Source organism: Anolis carolinensis, chromosome 1, assembly GCF_035594765.1.
Source record: "Anolis carolinensis isolate JA03-04 chromosome 1, rAnoCar3.1.pri, whole genome shotgun sequence".
Classification (NCBI taxonomy): Eukaryota; Metazoa; Chordata; class Lepidosauria; order Squamata; family Dactyloidae; genus Anolis; species Anolis carolinensis.
In genome coordinates, this window is record NC_085841.1 from 292,940,066 (window position 1) to 292,952,383 (window position 12,318).

A 12,318-nucleotide genomic window follows, 5' to 3' on the forward strand; every position below is an offset into this window, starting at 1 on the left:
AGGATGTCTGGAGGGAAGTGGGGACATGCGCTATGAATAACTTACTGTGTAGATATGAAAAATCCCATCTGGTGCAGAAGGAAAAGACATTGTAACTCGAACCCCTTGAGAAATGCTAAATGGGAAGTCAAGTAAGAGCTTGCCTTTTCCTCCCCCAAGTGTTCAAGCTAAATGCTTCTCCCTCAGTTACGCTGCTTCTGTAATAAGTTTCAGATGAACTCCATGTGTCGTCTGTGTTCTGAAAGGGCATCTTACATTGCCAAAGTATTGCTAAGCCACATTGTAGAAATCAGGATGAAAGTAGACTTGCTATCTCCAACCTCCTGTTCACACATTGTATCATTTGGTAACAGGAACATCAAGTCCTTAGATATGTGGGAGGAGGACTAAATACCCTAAAATCACCCAGTCCTGTCAGATATTGGATACTAAGCAGCATCAGCACTGGTTAGGACTTGGGTGAGAGACCTCCAATAAATATCAGATGCTATACACTATGTTTCAGAGGAAGGAACTGGGGAAAACACCTTGGAGAATTCCTTGCCTAAGAAAACAGTATGAAATTTTTGTAGTCACCATAAGTCGTCAGGCAACTTGAGGGCACACACATACACGCACAGACAAAGCTTCTGCATGAAGTGATGCTTAATAAAATTTACAATATGAACCATGCCTGTGTTGGGGGGAAAACGCCACTTCTGAGAACTTTATGCATAATCAAAATTATTGAACTGAGGTAAATTATATTTCCATTGCTTTGCTTTATTGGCATTTAATACAGTCAACCATCTGGGTCTCAAGGATGGTTGCACAGACCACAGGTTTTTTCCCCACCCTCTGTGCTTCAGAAAGGCTTGATGCAGGACCTTAATGCGGCAACTTATCAAGAATAAACCCATCACATTGGTTCCATTTGCAGAGCAGCCAACTGTGCCTCATCCATCCACAGAAGCCAAAGTCAAGGAAGTCATTTGGGCACATTTCTGAAATAGCATCATATGCATTTAAACATCCAAAGACAGAAAAATCCCATGAGCACATTTCCCTCCACACCCCACGGCAGTGAAATACACCAGGAATACATTAATTTATTCCAGACTCTGGAATTCCCTCCCACAGAATGGCCCCTCTTTGTTCCCTTTCTATTGGCAGTTGAAGCCCTTTCTGTCTACCGAGGCCTTTGGGTGTTAACAGTCTGTTGCAGAAGGTCTTTTAATCGGAGAATGCTGTATTTGTATTTGTATCATTAAATTATATCAAAAAGCTGTTTGAAAATCATTTTAAATGAATGCATGCAATATAACAGTTGATTTATTTTGTGGTTTTTATCATTTGTATTTGTATTATTTTAATTCTTTTTGTTGAAATTCATGTTGCAGACTATATTGGGTCTCATATTGAGAGAAAGGCCAGATCTAAAGTTAGTTGATTAATTAAGTAACCACTTTTGACTGTCTTTGAAGGATACTGAGAATCTAAGTTAGGGTAGACCATAGTACTTTTCCAAAAGGAAAGGAAAAATAGGATTATAGAACCAAGGAAACACTATAAAGTTTTCAGATGGGAAAAGAGCAGAAGATTATAGATGAAAAAGAACACTTCTAGACTTAGAAAGTAGAAACACATTCCATAAATTATGGATTCTTTCTTGAAGTTAATTTCCCTCCCACCCAACAAACACATATATTTAAAAGTATTTGTTGTGGAATTTCTTTGAAATACTTTTTAATTAACTATAACAGTTGTATCAGTAGAATAACGTCTCCCCTTTCCCACTTTAACAAAAGAGATTTTCAGTTTGCCTGAAATATTCATTTAGGGGTGCGATCCAAGAAGGCAATCTCCTCCTTATTAATGCAGTGCTCTTTACTAGGCTGGTATTTAAGGAAACTAGGCTGTCCTGGTACTGAGCCCAGAGAAATTGCCAGTACAATGAGCCATTGATATCCCATGTGGTTTGATTTCAGGACCCACTAGGCTATTAAAATATGTGAATGCTCAGGTCTCATGGTGTAGTAAAATAGTGTCCCTTATATATAAAATGGCAAAATCAAATTTTGCTTTTCGGATTTTGAAGGGAGGGGGCATATTGTCAAACTGTGGGTGGTGGAATCCATGGATACAGAGGACCCACTGTAACCCTAGCATTACTTTTTGAGTTTGGACACAAATGGGCAGGAATGCCGTTGAGACATTTCACGTGTACAACTGGCCACTTCTCTCCCACATGGATAAAGAGTTGAGTTCTCACATTGCTCCAGAATGTACAGACAGTTTGGGCACTCCAGATACACCTCTTTCCTCCCTCCATTCCACTTCAGTTTCCTTTGGAACTGTAGAGTTATTCTATTGTAGTATTATGCAAGTGGTGTAACCTAGAGGAGGGGACAAAAGCAGTGCCAGATTTACCATTGTGCTGTGGTGTGCTTAAGCACAGGGCCCCATTGCCAAGGGGACATCTTCCTGCCAAAAAACTTTTACAATGGATTTTGCTTCTGTGGTGCAAAATGTTGAAAGCATTCTGTTTCGGAGCAGTTTCAGATATAATGATAGAGTTGATAGTCTCTGGATTTCATTATATGGGCTTTAAGCCCCATCCTAGGATGCTGCCAAGTTGTAGGCAGGATGAAGCATCCCCAGAGCCCATCACATGATGCAGAGCGGGGCTTCATGCTGGATCCGTACACACTGTGTCTCATCAGCATGCTAAGCAGCAGTCCTGAGAGCACAGGAGACTAAACCATGTTTGCATAGAGTCAGCCAGGGACAATGTGGGATCAAGCAGGGGATACACAGGTTTCCAGGTGGGATGGTAAGGGGGCAATGCAGGGCACTTCCCACCATGTCACCCTGCTGCCCAGTGGATTTGCCACACTGCCCCACGGATGCCCCTGCCGTCTTCTGACTTAAGGACCTCCATGTGATGAAGTCCTATGAGAGTGTGCCATAAAGCAGGCAGTGCAGGCCTACAGGGTGGGTCTACCTTCTTCATGGCCTAAGTAAGGGGCCTGCCTCGTAAATTAACTAGCACAAGCACAGAACTTTATTTGTCCTAAATCGAGCATTGGACAAAAGGAAGCCTATGTGCCTGCCCCACATAAAAATTCTTCCTTCACCATGTCCCCCAAATTTCTAGCGTTGCAGTAATGCTAACTTTGGTTCAGCAATTAGACATGCAAATTAGATATTCAAAGAGAAAGAGTTGGCATAGTTAGTTACCAAGCAAAGCACAAATATAGCTAATCCAGAAGTTTGGAGTATTTTTCAATGTCTCATTTTGCAGTGCTAGAAATTTGGGGACTGAAAAAAAAAATTCATGAGAAGAGAAAGATTTCTTACCCTCATATTGCTTCCCACTTCACAGATATACATTTGCTTTACGCTATGCTGGCTCTTAAGTAGGACCTGCTGTGCCCTGTTGAACAAAATGTCTGTTGGTGTGTACTAGGCTTGATCGATCCACTAAAAATTTGATTCTAAACTCGTTTCAAAACTAGAGGGGGGCAGCGTTTCGTTTCTGAAGGTATTTCCGAATTTTGCCCCCCCAAAAATTCGAAATTAACGAAAATTCGTTATCTTCAAAATTAATTTGTTAATGGCGGACGCGCATGCGCAATTCCCAAAAACAGCACAGAGGGAGAGGACTTTACAGGACTCTCCCACCCTCATTTTTGAGTGATCTTCTTCAAACTTGGTACAGTGGTAGAACACATTTAACACTGATAGCTCACCAAAATTTGGAACGTTTCCCTTATCCTCTGATTTTTGGCGAATTTTCATAGCTTTTATAATAAACCATTTTTTAATAATTGCAGAAATCTGTTCCTGGTTTGAAAGTCTTATTTCCTGTTAAATTGGGTTGTCTTTACTGTGAAAGTCATTGTTCTACTTCAGAAACTTTGTTTTTGTGGCTGAAACTTTGTTAAATTGGTGTGTGTGTGATATATACTGTATATATATATATAGTCCCTGCATATGTGTGTGTGTGTTTGTGTGTGTGTGTATATAGGTAAAGGTAAAGGTATCCCTTGACGTTAAGTTCAGTCATGTCTGACTCTGGGGGTTGGTGCTCATCTCCATTTCTAAGCCCAAGAGCCAGTGTTGTCCATAGACACCTCCAAGGTCATGTGGCCGGCATGACTACATGGAGTGCCATTACCTTCCCACCAGAGCGGTACCTATTGATCTACTCACATTGGCATGTTTTCAAGCTGCTAGGTTGGCAGAAGCTGGAGCTAACAGCGGGCACTCACTCTGCTCCCGGGATTTGAACCTGGGACCTTTCGGTCTGCAAGTTCAGCAGCTCAGTGCTTTAACACACTTTGCCATCGGGGCTCATGTATATAATATACATACACATACACACAATGTGGAGAATATGTGGAAAGGTAGATAGATAGATAGATAAGTTGGGAGCCACAGCGAAGGCACCTTCCTGGGAGCAAGGTCTAATAATAATAATAATAATAATAATAATAATAATAATAATAATAATAATAGTAATAATAAATCCCTTACAATATCCAAGATGGCTCACTGCTACAGAATCTTGGGAGGTTTAGTTTGGTATGGTACCATTATTGGCAGAGAAAGCCAAGCCGTAGGAGTTGAAATCCAATCATTTATCCTCCCTATAGAATCAATTTTATATGCATTTTTAGCTACAGAAAAGCTAAAATCAGGACAGTAAAAGAACAACACCCAGAAAATGGGAATTCCAGTTAGGAAACAATCAGGGCCAGCTAATACCTCCCAACAAAGGATTCCCCCAGGTAGGAAGCAGCCAGGCTTTGAAGCTGCAAGGCTATTCAATGCTAATCAAGGTGACCAATTGCAACATTCACACTTGCCTCCCACAGACAAGAGTTCTTTCTCCCACCCTGGACCTTCCACAGATATATAAACCCCACTTGCCTAGCTTCGCACAGACGTCAAAACCTCTGAGTATGTCTGCCACAGATGTGGGTGAAACATCAGGAGAGAATGCTTCTGGCACATGGCCATAGAGCCCGGAATACATACCACAACAGTGTGATCCCGGCCATGAAAGCTTTCGACAACACAACCACAGTATCCATTCAAGTTCATGTAGCGTGGTATGGAGACCTGTATTGGGGGGAGGGAGGGTGCGAATCTGGGCCCCTGGGAGTCGTAGTCCTCCCTCCCTCCCTCCCCGGGAGCAGCCGAGGACGGGCCTGGCCCACACCCCCTCGCATCGCCTTCCCGCCTCACAGAGAGACACCAGGCCTGAGCTGAGGCAAGGCGGCAGCGGCAGCGGCCATTTCCCCCCTCCGTCTTCCTCCTCCTCCTCGGCCTCCTTCCCCCTCGCCCCCTCCCATTGGCTGAGCCCGTGACGCCCCTTTTGCTGAGGGGCAAAAGGAAAGGGCCTGAATGGTGGGAGTTTGGGTGATTTGCAAAAGCTTTTTTTTCCTAACGAAAAAAACGACGAAATAAGAAAAAACGGCCTCTCGCGATTCGAAACCACGATATCCAGACGTGTGGACAATCAAGGCCGTATATTGCTTCAAAAGAAACGAAAATAACGAATTAATAACGGGTAACGGGGAAATCGAATTATTTGAGCAAGCCTAGTGTGTACTCTCAGAAATTACTCAATATGATATATGTTAGCTGCACATTTCTGAAATAGCACCATGTATCCCTCAATGTGCATTTAAAAAAAATAAAGGAAAATGCATTAGAAATGTTGCTTTGTGACCAAGTTCAACAGTTCTGTAGGATCTGATTTGCTATGTTGATTTTGACCTTTTTATTAAACATCAGTTCTGAGTTTCCTTCAGAATCGTGTTCTCAAAAGCAATCTGAATTACTAGAAGTATGGTGTGCATATTGTACACACAGGCATATTAATCGTTTAGTGACTCGGATTTTTTTCAAATGTTTCTCAATGATAAAACTTCACAAGAAAGCCATATGCACTTAACAAAATAATAAACTTTATTTATATCCTGCCCCCCTCCTCCCCAATGGGACTCGAGGCAGCTCACAACACAAAAACGATATACATAATATCAAACAAAGGGCTGTAAATTAAAAAAAACACAATAAATTAAGAATAAAACAATAAACAGTTAAACATAGTTAAAACAGCTTGTGGCCATTAGATTCATTAGTATAAATATCAAACAGTTTAAAAAACATATACATATCATTTATTGAGATATAGACTACTCCAAAATAATCTGTGGAGCCCCGGTGGCAAAGTGTGTTAAAGCACTGAGCTGCTGAACTTGCAGACCGAAAGGTCCCAGGTTCAAATCCCGGGAGCGGAGTGAGCGCCCGCTGTTAGCTCCAGCTTCTGCCAACCTAGCAGTTCGAAAGCATGCCAATGTGAGTAGATCAATAGGTACCGCTCTGGCGGGAAGGTAACGGCGCTCCATGCAGTCATGCCAGCCACATGACCTTGGAGGTGTCTACGGACAACGCCGGCTCTTCGGCTTAGAAATGGAGATGAGCACCAACCCCCAGAGTCAGACATGACTGGACTTAACATCAGGGGAAACCTTTACCTTACCAAAATAATCTGTAATTGAGCTGATCCAGACAGAAAATTGCCCAGTACTTTTGAAATAGTTGCCAGACCCTTCTTCCCTTTTCCTGCTATCCAGAACACCTGGTGGAACTTGGAAGAAGGTTATGTGTTAAGCACTGTAGAAATGTACTGGGTTTCTGGTAAATGCATTTTTGTCATTTTAAACCTGTGCTATTCCTTGTGATTGCCCCAGCAGTTTCTCATAAACTATCGAGTGCCACGTTAGTCCTTGAGCTTAAGAATTACATTGTTCCCATTTGGTTCTTCTGCCATGCTGTGCAAATGCTGATGTATTATTCAGATTTCGCTGAATTATGTTTTGATTTGATGTGGACTCTGCAACTCATAGAAATCCTGAAGAGGCCTTTATCAGGAAAGCAGAAAACAAACCTTGGTTTTGTTTTTTTTTAGTAATTTACATCTTAATAAACAAAGATACCAGTTTATGCAGTAAACTACTGATGTTTGATCAATATATTCGGTAGGTATTCTGTGCATACACATGCAGACATAAGATTATCCACATTCCCTAGAATCTTCTGCTAGGGCATCGTGTGGCACATATCTTGTCTCATGCAGACAAGGCATGAAAGTTACAAGTTGGACACCCAAAGTCATCTGAAATATTGCAAGTGATATTAAAATACATCTTCTTGGGTTGGTGCCTTGCCCACTGCTACAGTAGAGCCCTACAAAATTAAGTCGATAGTTATGTTCTTCCATTCGTGAACTGATGAAAATGAAAGGAGAAAGCAATCAGGCTTTAATGTGGTTGATAGTGGAAGGGAATTCCACTCTAGAGCAACTATCAAAAACAAGGGGATCAGAAGCACTCAACTGCAATATGAATTTAGCCAAGGAGATGTCAATCATATGATAAACTTGTGAAGAAAAAATATAAACATTTTGTACATAGATTTAATAATTGCAAATTAGAAATAATTACACATTTTGCAGAGTTACAAAATGAGATATACCAAAAATGCTAACAAACACCAAGCACAATCATGTGAAATGAATAATATGAAACTGGATGTGAACCAATTAATTAAAAAACAAGAATGGGAATTCTACTTCTCCCGCTTAATGATGTATGTGTTATTAAGTAGTATCTCTTGACTCGGGTTCTCCAAAGTTACTTTACAGGCACCAGAAGAAAGTCTGTTTTGTTGGTGATTGGGTCACAGGTGGATGATGTTTCCTCTACCACCCCCCTCTCAATGTGCAAGATTGCAACAAATAAGCGTGATAAGGGTCCTGCTTAACTGATTAGTACAAATTAACTGACTGGTAATGGAGTGGTTGGAATGTTGTTCATGCCTTGATCACCAGCCAAAGGGACCTCCTCTTGATGTGGATAATGCCCATTAACATAGGTATGGGAATGCTGTAATGATTGTGGCATTAGTGCCATAATTTTGACAACATTGGGATCCTGAGTATGGAGCAATTATGGATATGTAACTCTAGGTTTTACATACTGTGAGTAAAGATGTTAAAGATGTTAAAAGTGCCACTGCATTTTTGCAGTAGAAAGTGGCAGGAATGCAAAATAATGAGGTGAAGGGCCCCTATTTCTTCCCATCAGTTGCATATTGTCTCATGAACCCCTGCTTGCAGGCGCAGCAGGACCAGCATTCATCACATTGAAATTCTTCCGCTCTGGCTCTTTGGGAAGTTTGCCTTTATTCTTGATTTTTGCTCTCTTGGAAAGGATGAAAATTTGGACTTAATCCAGAAAATCCACGCAACAAAATGTGTCAAGACATAGGTGAATAGAGTGATATATTCTCATTATACATTTGGGACTGAGAGTCAAAGTGCTCAGTTTAGGGCTCTTTGCAAAGATCAAGCATGAACTGTTGCTAAGGGTTTGGTTCACTGGTTGAGGGCCTTTTGCTAGTCCCCTTTCCATTCTCTGGAATTATGATGCAGGAATGGAGCATTGATATGCTTCCTTTCTGTCTAGCAGGGAAATATTAATGATCTCACTGAGCTTTTTGATCTGTAACACAATGTTCTGCAGAGATAATGACCTTTACAAAAGGACTTATTAGCAACCTCACTTGAAAACAATGGAAATAATAGGAAAATATAGACCCTTCTAGAAAAAAACCCCTGAAGATATTTGATAGGTTTTTTAAAAAATCATGACAGGGTATCAGTAAAACCAGCCCTGCATCCACTGGCAAAATGACAGAATTAACACATACTTTATAATCACTTTACATTATGGCATGTAAAAAGATAGCTGAAAAGATGCAGCCAGTACTCTGTCAAAGGACTGCATGCTATAATCCTTTGGCTGGATGAGAATATTGCAAAGGATGACAAATATCTTCCTCTCTTGCAGACATAGAAACAGTTCTAGCAGCTAGCCTTTGGGAAAGTCATTGAATTCTACAAAGTCTAATTCTACAAGACACATGGCTCCCCCTTTTTTACTCCATCAGCAATTCAGCAACTGGACTAGAAAAGCTGCAATCCCATTCTGATTTCTTTGAGGGTAGAACCAATCAGCACCTATAAAGGAACTATACATGATCCTGAAGTGTCAAGATAGATAATTGAATACTGAAATTAGGATTGCCCAGGCTATTGTATTTCCCATTTCTATGTATGATTGTGACAGCTGGGCAGTAAAGAAAACTGATAGGAAGAAAATCAACTCTTTTGAAATGTGGTGCTAGAAAAGAGGTCTACGGATATTGCAGATTGCTAAAAGGACAAATAAATGAGTCTTCGATGAAATCAGGGCTGAGCTTTCCCTAGAAGTCAAGATGACTAAACTGAGACTGTCATACTTCATATCACGAGAAGACATAACTCACTTGGTCAGGAAGAAGGCAGTAGGAAAAGAGGAAGACCCCATTCCAGATAGATGGACTCAACCAAGGAAGCCATGATCCTAGGGCTGAGCAGGACTATTAAGGGTAGACTGGTTTGAGAGGCTCTTGTTCATGGGGTTGCCATAAATTAATGCTAACTTGATGGTAACGAACAAGAACAAGGACCAAACACATTCAGTGTGAGTGCACAAGACAGTGCAATAAAATACAGAAAGAGCTGTGATTATCCTACACCAGTTATTTTTCTGTTGGAAGTAGATGCTATGTTGGTATTCTTCTAACAATTAATGATACTGTTTAAGGTCCTTGCAACCAAAATGAGGATTTCAGATGGGAAATCAATGCACTTCTTTTTCTAGTATATTTGTATCTTCCTTTTACCTTTTACCAATTTTAGTTACAGATGTAGCATTATAGCATTGATTTGACTCTTCTTTTTTAATTTCTACTTTCGCCTAAGTCTCTGTGTTTCAAGGTCACAGTACTATATGCACATTTATAATAGTATGGAAATGCTGCTCTTATATTTGATGCCAAAGAATCCCCCAATCAGCACAATTACACTGGCTGGAGATTCTGGAAGTTGTAGTCCAAAACTTAACAATTCAGATCTAAAGTGTTCAAAATAACTTCCCATGGACTGTCTGTAATTCTAATCTTCCAGGAAGAATGGTGTAAGGCTAGTCAATATTATACCATTCTGATGACAGCACAAACCATTTTGTGGGTTTTTGGCAGAGATATAATTTGAATCAGGAACATCTTCTTCACATAGCCCAGTTATTGAACCATTAAGGTAACTCTTTCACAGCACTTAATGGCTTCCATGATTATTATTCATGATTAATTCATTCTGTGGTTATGAAAGGTGAGGTCACTCTTATGCCTTCATCACAACAGTTCCATCAAAAGTCCTTGGTAGGTGCGTTAGCATTAGTTTGACCATCACAGGTTTTGAAAAGTGCTTTAATGTTTTCAACAAGCCCATGCCTCTGTTCTCTTCTTTTTCATCTTCATTCGTGGACAGGGGTTTCCCAGAAACACTTATTTCAAAAGCATATGACAAATTCTGCTTTCAGAGAAGTGTTAAGAGGTCGCAGATTTTTCTTAATGTTTGAATATCACTGTAGCATATTATAGAGAATAGTACTGTATAGTGACATACTGATAACAATCCCAACAGAAAAGTTTAAGGAGAGGATAGGCTATATGGAATTGATTTCTCCGTGGATTTACAGTGTTAATACAGAGGTGGACAACTGTGGCCCAGTCCGATTATTTTTATGGCCCCCAGCTCCCATCAGGTCTAGCCATCACAACCTATAGTGAGAAACTATGGGAGCCGCAGTTCAACAACATCTAAGGAACATGGTTACCCATTATTGCATTAAAATTGACTCCAGGAATTGACATTTTGTCTACAAAAAATAGTTTGACTTTCAGTTTCTCTATTTTGTATGATGTGGTAGCATTTATCTTTTTGCTCAGGGCACTATATAACCAAATAGCTTCACATATGCCTTGCAGAGGTCAGGTCAACTACTTGAGCTCCTGTGAACTGGGAGCTGCTGTAATGCAGTCAGAATAAACTTGGATAGAATTACATTTACAGGTCCATTTAAATGACTGTTCTAAATATAAAATAAAAGCAAACTGTGAATATCTATGGAAACATTGTGGACTGAAATGAATTTCTTCTACCAGGAACTAAGGAGATCCAGTGTGGCATAGTGGCTTGGGTGTTGGACTAGTACTTTGGAGGCTCAGGTTCAAATACCACTCAGCCATGGAAACCTATTGGGTGATGTTGGACAAGTCATATTCTCTCAGTAGAAAGTAAAACCAACCCTCCCCTGAAGAAATCTTCTTTTAAAAAAAAAACCATGATAGGTGTATCCTAGGGTCACTATTAGTTGAAAACGATTCAAGGGCACACAGCAACACACACAACTGGGATTAACAATTGGATTTAATTGGTTAAGACAGAGTTCCTGGCACCAAATCCAAAGGTTCCTTTCAGAAATAATTCTTCCCCTTCTTGTATTACAATTTATTTGTTCAAAGAGCTTGTGATTTTTCAAATATTAACATGCCTCTACTTCGAAAACAAAGCATAAAATGTTCATAATTTCTAAAGCAAGACAGGTCCCAGAGAGAAAACCCAGTCAATCTCTCTCTGACTTGAAAAAATACAGTTTAAAAATGGCTTGAAAATGCTTTCAGAATAAATAGAAACCCCATCAGGAACTATGTACATTACTCTGACAAAGGATAGGGTTTACATAAAAAGAGTGGGGGGGGGGGTATGTGCTTAACTTTATTCCATTTAAATCAGTTAGAATTAATAAAATCTTCAGTGGCAGCTCAGATGAGTTTCCTCTCTTAATCATGTCTTAGTACCGGGACACAGACTTGCAAGATGCTTCGCTGAAAGGTAAGATGTGATGCCTGATCAGGGGAAAGCATAAATCCTTCTCCAGAATTGAGCGGTGCAGCGCTACTCTAGCTGGGAGGAATATTTCTTCCCAGCTCCAGCTGGTGATCAGTTTATTCCCTCAATCATGTGGATTGATGGGCCTTGTCATTTTATCCTAGTCTCTGGAACTGCAAATGTAATCCTGGTTCATGTGAAACGTCAATGCCTTGTTTAAAACTTCCTGAGGGTTTTTTTTTGCCTCCTGCAGTATAAATTACAGTATAGACATCGGCTACCAAGGGTTGTAACAATAGTAATGGGGAAAAAAGAAAAGCCAGACAGAATGCTGGGGAGTGGGATAAAGGTATTAATTGATGCCGGCATTCGGGTAATTTCTGTAATATGGCAATCCTGTCACAGGGAATTTCAGAAGAAATTTGCCATTGCCTTCCTCTGAGACTGAGAGAATGTGACTTGTCCACAGACACCCAGCAGGTTTC